Source organism: Meleagris gallopavo, chromosome 7 (assembly GCF_000146605.3).
Source record: "Meleagris gallopavo isolate NT-WF06-2002-E0010 breed Aviagen turkey brand Nicholas breeding stock chromosome 7, Turkey_5.1, whole genome shotgun sequence".
NCBI lineage: Eukaryota > Metazoa > Chordata > Aves > Galliformes > Phasianidae > Meleagris > Meleagris gallopavo.
This window is the reverse complement of record NC_015017.2, coordinates 12,995,922-13,004,619: the sequence shown is the minus strand read 5'-3', so window position 1 is coordinate 13,004,619 and position 8,698 is coordinate 12,995,922. Positions and strand designations below refer to the sequence as shown.

At 38.1% G+C, this 8,698-nt stretch overlaps 1 long non-coding RNA gene across 1 annotated transcript; it reads left to right on the top strand.

The window, feature by feature from the left end:
* Positions 1-3,896: 3,896 nt before the first annotated feature.
* Positions 3,897-7,926, top strand: LOC116216808. The gene is made up of 2 exons (XR_004160307.1): positions 3,897-4,265; positions 6,752-7,926. It is a non-coding gene; the product is annotated as an uncharacterized LOC116216808 (long non-coding RNA).
* The last annotated feature ends 772 nt before the right edge of the window (positions 7,927-8,698 follow it).

The window sequence follows — 8,698 nt, the reverse complement described above, 5'->3', positions numbered from 1 at the left end:
TTTTTCTGTTTATTTGGTTTTGAGGAGCTTTTTGAAGCACTTGCACAAATTGAAACTAAATAGGAATAATCAATACAACAATAGAAAGTTTCATTCAGTCTAACCACAAGCTTTTGAGTGGTTGTTTCTTGTTGTTGCTGTTGCATTTTAAACAGGAAACTCTGATTTATCACTAACTAGGATAGTAAGCACAAAAGCTCAAGCTGTACACTGCTCTATCAGCGAGAATTTAGTTAAGACAGAGCAGTCTTCATGAAGACACTGCATGCTTCACTTTAAGAAATGTGACATGAATATGTGGCTCTTCCTAAGAATTTCATTCATTTCCCTATTGCTTCGATTTTCCGCTCTGCCAGCTGCTAGAAAGGAGGACAACAGTCACGCTTTTCTATGAGGCCCTCCTTTCATGTAATTACTGAAAATAAGACTTCACTTCTGCTACGCGCTTTAGAGAGGATCTCTGAGCTCTCTAACCCAGAACAAACAAATATTTAATTAAAGAAAGTAATCCCTTTCCTTCCCACCTGGGCAGGAATTTATTGTTGGTACTCACATCAGTCTGACAAACAGTCTTTCAGTTTCACAGAACTGATTACAAGATATCACTAAGTTACTTATTTATAGATATACTTGAGTCGAGGTGAAAATAAGAGTGATCATCTGTTATCCAGCTTCAGGCAGAACTGTTTTCCTGACCTGTGACATGCTGGGAGATGGCCAAAGGAAGTGACAAGTTCCAGTCACCATTACTACTTTGCAAAGTTACCAGTGAATGAAAACTGCCAGTGTGTTTTAATTTCCTGTTCCTGTTACTTAATTAAAACACCACTATTTAGTAGCTACAAATATTTTTCTAAAGCCATCAGACAACTACAATTCAGATGACTAGGAATTTTTAAATGCTCTATTGAACACATTTATACCAAATGTCTTTAGTCAGCTAGCTACAGGCACCTGGGAAGCCCAAACCTTTCTTATTGTATCAAAAGAAAACAGATCCTGACAATAGTGAACTCCAGTTTAGAAGGTGCAACAAGATTACAGTGATCCTTCTGCTAGTAAGAAAGACAGCAGGAAACAAAATGGCTAAACAATAAATTAAAAAGAGCTTGGAATGTTTGGCTTCTGGCACAGAATCAAAAATCCCATACAAGATGCTTCATCACTATACAGGCATGAACTAAGCGAGTCAGTATGACATGAAAAGCAATTGTACATGAACAGGAAACTGCCTAGGAATAGTCTACAGCATATTACCAAAGAATGAAGGGTTATTTTAAGTAGAGATGCAATCCAGCAGCAATGTGCCTTACGTAGAGCAACTGGCAGGAACCTCCCTGAGCTGTGAACCTTGAAGAAAGCTTGAATAGATGCGACCATTTTTCCCCCACACAGTGCCTTGTTCTTTAAGACATCAGTAGAAGAGTCTGTATCCTTTAAGCAATTACTCAGCGAGTGCTTTTAAAGAGGCTATAATAGACTCAGGAAAGTCATCTTCTCTCAACAGAGGAAATTCAAGACTTCGCTTGACCACCAGGCTGGTTTAGAAGAAGAGACTCTCATTCCTGCTGTAGGAGTTTGGCCACTTCAGCAAAAGATCTTTTTGACTGAAGAAGAAATGAATTACAAATTGGACAAACTAAAACAAGAGCAAAAGATACCATTATCAGCCTCAAATACCCTAAGGCTGATTTGTTAATGCACTGCCACCTTCATTTATTTCAAAAGCACAGGAACAAAAGGTAACAGTTACACATGACAAGTGGATGAATTTACACAGACATCAACGCTGCACATGAGAGGTGTTTGCAGCTACAGTTCAGAACAGCCCAGTACTCAGCATCATTGTAAATAACAGTGGTAGAAGCCACTCCAGGTAAATTTTCTAGTGCACATTCCTGAACCTTTGCTGGGGGCTATTTCCAATTGCAGAAACTACACAGAGACAAATCTGCACTTGACTACCTGCTTACACTACTTAACAGTAAGAGTTCCTTGTTAAGAGCTGATGAGAAGATTTCACAGAATCACACGTACCACTCACTGCTCTTCAGTATCTGGACACAAACTATTACCTTAAACACACAGTTATGGATAACCGTATACTAACTTCACAAACACCCAGATAATATGACTTCACAATGTTTTTTGTTTCTTTTTGATTTGATTTTTCTTTCCCCCCAGGCTCTTCCATAACAGAGTCCACACTCTTACAGCAACGCTTCAGAGGTAACTCAAATTTAAGAACTTCTGATCCTTGTACCATGCTTTCAGACAATAATACGAGAAAACCAGAGCAAATGCTATCATGGTCACAATAACACGCTTTCAACTTTGCGGTGGGAATACAAATATTCTGTAATTCACTTCTTCTTGTTCTATGCCATAAAGGAGAGGAGTACCAAGCAGTGAGTTAAGCGACTAAGTAGAAAAGCACAGGATTAAAACTAAGGCAATTAGTATGCAAGTACGGTATTTCTGCAAAACTAATAAAGCTTCCCATAGTATTTTCACCTTTGGATGATTATTGTTAAGCTGCAGAAAGCAGCTTTACTCATGAGATGTTTGAAAACATCTTGAAAACTTGTTTTCAATATTCAGCTAGAGTAATATTCAGCTTCAGTTTTGTACACCAGCTTTCACAAAAAATAAGTGTAGACAATATTTGTCATCTGGATGTGCAAACAAATGCATTTATGAAATTGTAGTGCACTATTATTCACTAAGACTCTGAAACTCTAGATAAATGCCTTTTAATGACCTTAAAATGCAAACAGCAGCCTAAAAAAGGAGTTTGTCTTTCTTTAAATAATGTTTTCACATCCCAGGCGTATGAGAATCACTCATTTTAACAAAGCATATAAGCACTGTCTAAAAGGTATAGCCTCTCTACCTCTCTCAACAGCTTCCCTGTTAACTTCCATCTTTCACCACAACTCATCACCCCGTCAATTTTTACCAGCCTAGCTATCATGGATACAAAGTGGATTACAGAATTTAAAGGATTAAATCTCCCCAGCCTCTTCTTTTTAGGAGGGTACTCCTAGTGCACAACAGTTTAGCGTTCCCTAAAGCTAGGTAAGATCTCAAGATATTTCAGCCAAGAAAGGAAGAAAAAAAAAAGTCATCTCTAATCTCATTTGCTTCCTTTTTGCTCTTATTAACACCATTTCATTAAGGATTTGCTAGGAAGATATTGAAGGGAAGGCAAATATCTCAAGATTAAGTCAGTACCACCAAGAATACAAGCAAACCTGTGGCTTTATACCAGTGCATTGTATTTAGGCTGGTATAGATTAATGACTGGAAGGTTTTAAATGATACATGAAGCAACTTTACTTACCCCCGAAATATGTAGATTTGTTTTTCTAACACTATCGTCTGTAGTGCCTGTAATGAAATCTAACCGGAGACATCTCACCACAGAGATAGGTTGATGGAAAGCCAGCAAGTGAGACCCAGTTTCCTTCTGAACATTTGTCTTTTCAGAACAAGTATATTGGCAAAGATCAATTCAGCTACTTTAGAGTCAAATGTAACACAACGCTACAAGTCTACCAGCCCTTTAACAGAGAGGAAAATCTGTCAGTTTCAGCATATTTTCTCCACGGATAAACTAATCACACAGGTGTTTTGAAAAAAATGGTATTTTATCATAACAATCAATAGAAAGACTAAAAAGAAAACCAGAAATGTGAAAAAGAAACTCAACTTTTTTCATTACTGATTAAAACAACTTCATTTGGGAAGAACTGTCTCAATACCATCTGAATGTTCCAAAAGAGCAAAACTCCACAACAAAACAAAACACAACACTTCTACAGATTCTATTTTGTAAAAGGTAACACTTTTCACAGCATGCAGTAACTCACTTAGTTTTTAATATTGCACTTACCCTTAGCAGGCAGTTCCATGACACATACTGAAGAGATTTAAATGCAACAAAGATATCAGACAACTGTTTCAGACAAAATTATTTTATCAACAATTGAATTACATCTTTTGTACTTCTAACACTTCAACAACTGCAGGGGAATGGTTTGGGCAGGGCTAGAAGTGGTGATTGAGCACCTGGTGAAGGGGTGTGTCTGGCCCAGGGAGCACAGGCAGATTGTTTGCTCCTGTGCTCCCCAGCTGACCAGGAGGGAACAGGTGGAGCCCCTAGGCTCATTATAAGGGCCAGCCTCTGAAGGGAGAGCATCTCTTGGACCTGGGCTGCTGCTGACAAGGAGTGCTGCACAGCCACACTCTGATTCACCAGCTAGGTGAGTGCTATTCTTCTTTCTGTATAGGACTATTGGTCTATCTGCAACTGCTTTAGTATCATCAAGGATCTGACAAAAAGCTTTTTTCTTTGTGAGCAGAATAACAGCTTAGCCTTCATAATTGAGTTTTACATGCAAATAAAGTAAATTTACCAGTTACCATTGCATTAAAATAGTAAACAAATCTTTAGGATGCTTTTGAAAAGGCTTTTGTGATGAAAAAAGATCTCAGAAAACAAAGAAAAAAACTTGCAGTAGAACTATCAAAAGCTCCCAGGACTTCCTAGAAGAATCTGTGGTTTTCACAAACCACTGATACACGACAGTATAATATGACATGTATCATTGGAAAGCAACAAGCTACATTAGGAGCTTTTCCTTAAGGAGCAAACTATTACATTGTTCCCTTCCACAAGAAAAGCCACTAAGGCAACAAGAAAAAATTACCAAAAGTAACTGTAATACATACCAACTCAGCACAGAGTAGTTGCAATCCTGTTTAATCCAGCTAGCAAGGGCAAGAAAGTTACGACGGAAGAGTACAGGGGCTATGAGCACAGCACAGGGGGAAGTCTCTGGGGAGTGGGAAAGACCAGAGTAAACAACCCTAGCACTGGCAGCAGGAAAGAACCCCCTGCTGCCATCACTGCCCGCAACTCTCACATGCTCATGAACAATCATTTCTGTCAGTCCCTGTGCAACACTTCTTTGAGCTTCATAACGGGGAAAATATCAGAGAGGATGAAGGATACAGGAGGTTGGAAGGAGATGTGTGGTACCTGGTCTATTTAGCATATTTTTCCACTTCATACATGCATTTGAGAGAAATTATACTCTTCTCTAACTTTCAGTGACCTTTTCTAAATGAAAGTACAACACTGACATAAAAGATCAGAACTGGACCACATTGTTAGCCTTCTTGCTTTCATAACTTTCTAATCCTTATCTGCTAGAAATCAGCTATTATGTAGGCGATAGCATGGGGACTTGGATCTGCACTAACACAACTTACATAAAACAGCTCTTGGCTAACTTTGTATCTACAACCGTGACAGAACCGCGATACCTTGCAACGGTACCAGAACATTTCAGCAGAGGTCAGCCATAATAGTTAGAGCAATGCATTATTATCTTAATCATCCATTATTGGAATGTAATTGTCATCTGACAGAAAAAATCCTTATTCAGTTTACCATTTGCCCTACTCAGAATCAGTGCTTTTTTAGTAGCAATGACTTCAGTTCTTCAACACTTGAAAACATTTACTTAAGAAAAGTAAATATAACAGTTTTTCTACTGTGCATAGTAATTCCCTCACTAGACTCTCAATAATATTTTCATATTAAAACTTTCAATTTACACTCTGCTCTCTGTAAGACAAAAATCAATGAAGGCTCAATCATCTTTCTGACAACAGCATCTTATATGCATAAGATGAAACTAGAAATACAGTGACACATAAAAATATTTCTGTGACTAAAAAAACTTCCAACCTATTGTCACAGTAGCTCTGGAACTCCTAGCCCTTCCCTCACACTTCTTCTTTCCCTCTCTGGTATTTTAAACTAGGTACTTACTACTACTTCCTGGTATTAGCCTTTTGAAAATAAGATGCCATTTTGAATGAATACTGTTTTTAGGTGATTATATTGCTTGCAGAGTACCAAGAAGAAACATTAATCCCTTGCTAATCTGAATAGCTACTGTAACAGGTAATTACAGCACATCTTTCTCCAATGACACTCTCTAATCTTGTAGACATTCCTAAAGATGGAAAGCATTCCAAGTGTGTACTCATTACCTATGACAACCAGTAATGATAGAGAAGTGTTCTGAATCCTTAGGGGGATTTAATTAATAACACAACACTACTTTCTAAGTTATTTTTCCTGAAAATTAACACAAGTTAGTTATATTCCACATAGAAATATAGTAAACTTGACTACTCATCAGTCTGCTGTAGTTTCTACAGTATCTTAAATCTTTGTCAGTAATAAAGACAAATTGATCACCTTTTTCATAAAACTGACTTGATATTGCCTGATTCAGCTGTAAGCCAGCATGTCATCTTCCAGCAACTGCACAGAATGGTGTAAAGCCCCTTAGTGCCAGCATCCATAAGTTTTTATTCTTAGGGATGAAATACAAGTTGACCATCTCTCACTCAGCTATGTGTGTAGATATTACCAGCAGGATTCTCAATGTGAACAGACGTTAAGATGAAGCTGTGAAGAACATTGTTTCAATTCTCATCTATTTAGAACTTCAATAATAAAACTACTGGTGAACATACCCGAAGAGACTGATTATTTCTGCAATCTTTTGCTTCGTTTATTGAGTGAGATATTTGCATTTTTCTACTACTTAAATGGTGATCTAGTTTATATCGTGCCTGGGATCCATCTTCAGCACTATTCCTCATACTATTTGCCTGAGTTAGATTTAACTCTGTCCCAGTTTAACAGATTTTTTTTTTTCCCCTCCAGTAGCTGAAAGACATTTTAAGAAGGAACAGAAATTCCAGTGGCCATAGAGATAAGACTAATAGAGCGTGAAGATGTTCAGTAAAGAGCACAAAGAAATCACACTTTTTCTGGAGGGGGAAAGAAACCCTTTATTAAAAAATCTGGATGCTGAAGGAGAGGCAATGGAGTACATGTTCATAATGGCACAAAAAAAAAAATGAATCAGCAACAGACTGACTTTACAGCTGAAATAATTTCAGTGGCTTGAGGAACTGGAAAAATAAGACATCCACAGATACTGATAACCAAGATATCATGAAACACACTCTTGAGAAAACAAAACCTCTTAAAATCAACTGTATGAACCATTACCTATAAAAGCTGTCTCATGCATTCCTGTAAATCAACAGGTGTTCTCTGTACCAAGGTTTACCTTACTAAAAAAAAAAAACAGCAGGATGTTGTAATACACAGGAAGTTCAAAAGAATTTACATCAACTCGTTACTCCACTGGAAAATAATATTTTCAATTAAAAACTGAGAGCAATAGCTTCAAGATACACAAGAAAAACAGAATTGAAATTACAAAAATCTATCAGTGTTCATTCCCACATTATTTTTAATAATCTTTTGAGAGATTAATATCTGGCAAGCTATTTTTTTTTTTTTTTTGAACCACTGTTAATCACTGTTCCTGTCTTTCTCTGATGCTGAGTCAGAGAAACACTGGCAGAAGGACCTTTCATTGCAAGTCATATGAATTCCTTAAAGTGGGTTGGCTTTTTGATTATCTGAAATTGAAATTTCCAGAAAACATCAAGTTAATTCCTTCGTACTGCTTACCTCTTTGTTCTATTAGAGCAAAAGTCCTCCCTAAAGCACTTAAATTTGAGTATTACCCTCTGAGATAAAAATCATGTCAACTTAGGTGCAATCTACCAGCTCTGTATTCTGCTATCTGCCACACCCACCCAAGGGTATAAGTATATTAAATACATATACATCCACATCCTTAAATCTTACTGTTTAATGCGCTCCCAGAACTTACATTTGTTTCCGAGGATGACTTAGCTAGTGATTTTTCTGTTTGTCTGTTTTTATAAGAAATTTCTTAGCCGAGAAAAGCTGATTAAACGGACAGTAACAGGTTTGCTGGTTTAGATATATTATATGTTATTAATAAACATCTAAATTCATTTTTTGTCTCAATGGAGTTTTATAAGTATTTGCGTCCCCGATCAGAGGACAGGAGAGTGAGGGGGAACAGATAAAAAGAGGCCTTTCTGGTTAGCATGGAGCTACGTGTGGGTGTGATACTTCAGTCCCACAGACAGTAGTTCTGTTCCTCCACCATGTGAATGGCAACCCAGACGCAATAGCTGTGTGAATACTGCTCCAAACTGAGCACACCTCTACCCCTCCAGCAGAAGAGGCATTATACATACTGACAGGTTTTTTTCTCTTCTCAGTATATATAGTCAGGTTAAAAAAAATATAATAGGCCACCATACCAGTAAAAAACGATGAAATAAAATGGTATGACAGCACCCAAACACTTAAGTGGCTATTTTCTGTCACACAAGACAACATATCCAAAACAAATGGTCCAACATTGACAGCTCAGTCACCGGCTTCTTAAGACAGTTAACACGAATGCAGGAGAAAAGCAGCATACCTGTGTCAGGCTCACGTGACACACACGTACGCAGACACTCCTTCCTCTCCCAGCACCAATGACCGCCCAGACGCAATTAAGTGTGCAGATACATGTCTGTATGAATACATACAAATACGTACACGCACATCTTCACGAGGACCGAGGCAGACAACAGCCTCGCCTTCCACACGCCAGCCTGCCTTTGCTAAGCCCTACAGCTAGAAGGGCTGATCCAGGACTTGAGCAACCAAACGAACAAAAAAGCCCCGCGGCGCCGCGACGAACCCCGACCGCTCGCTCCCTCCTGCGCC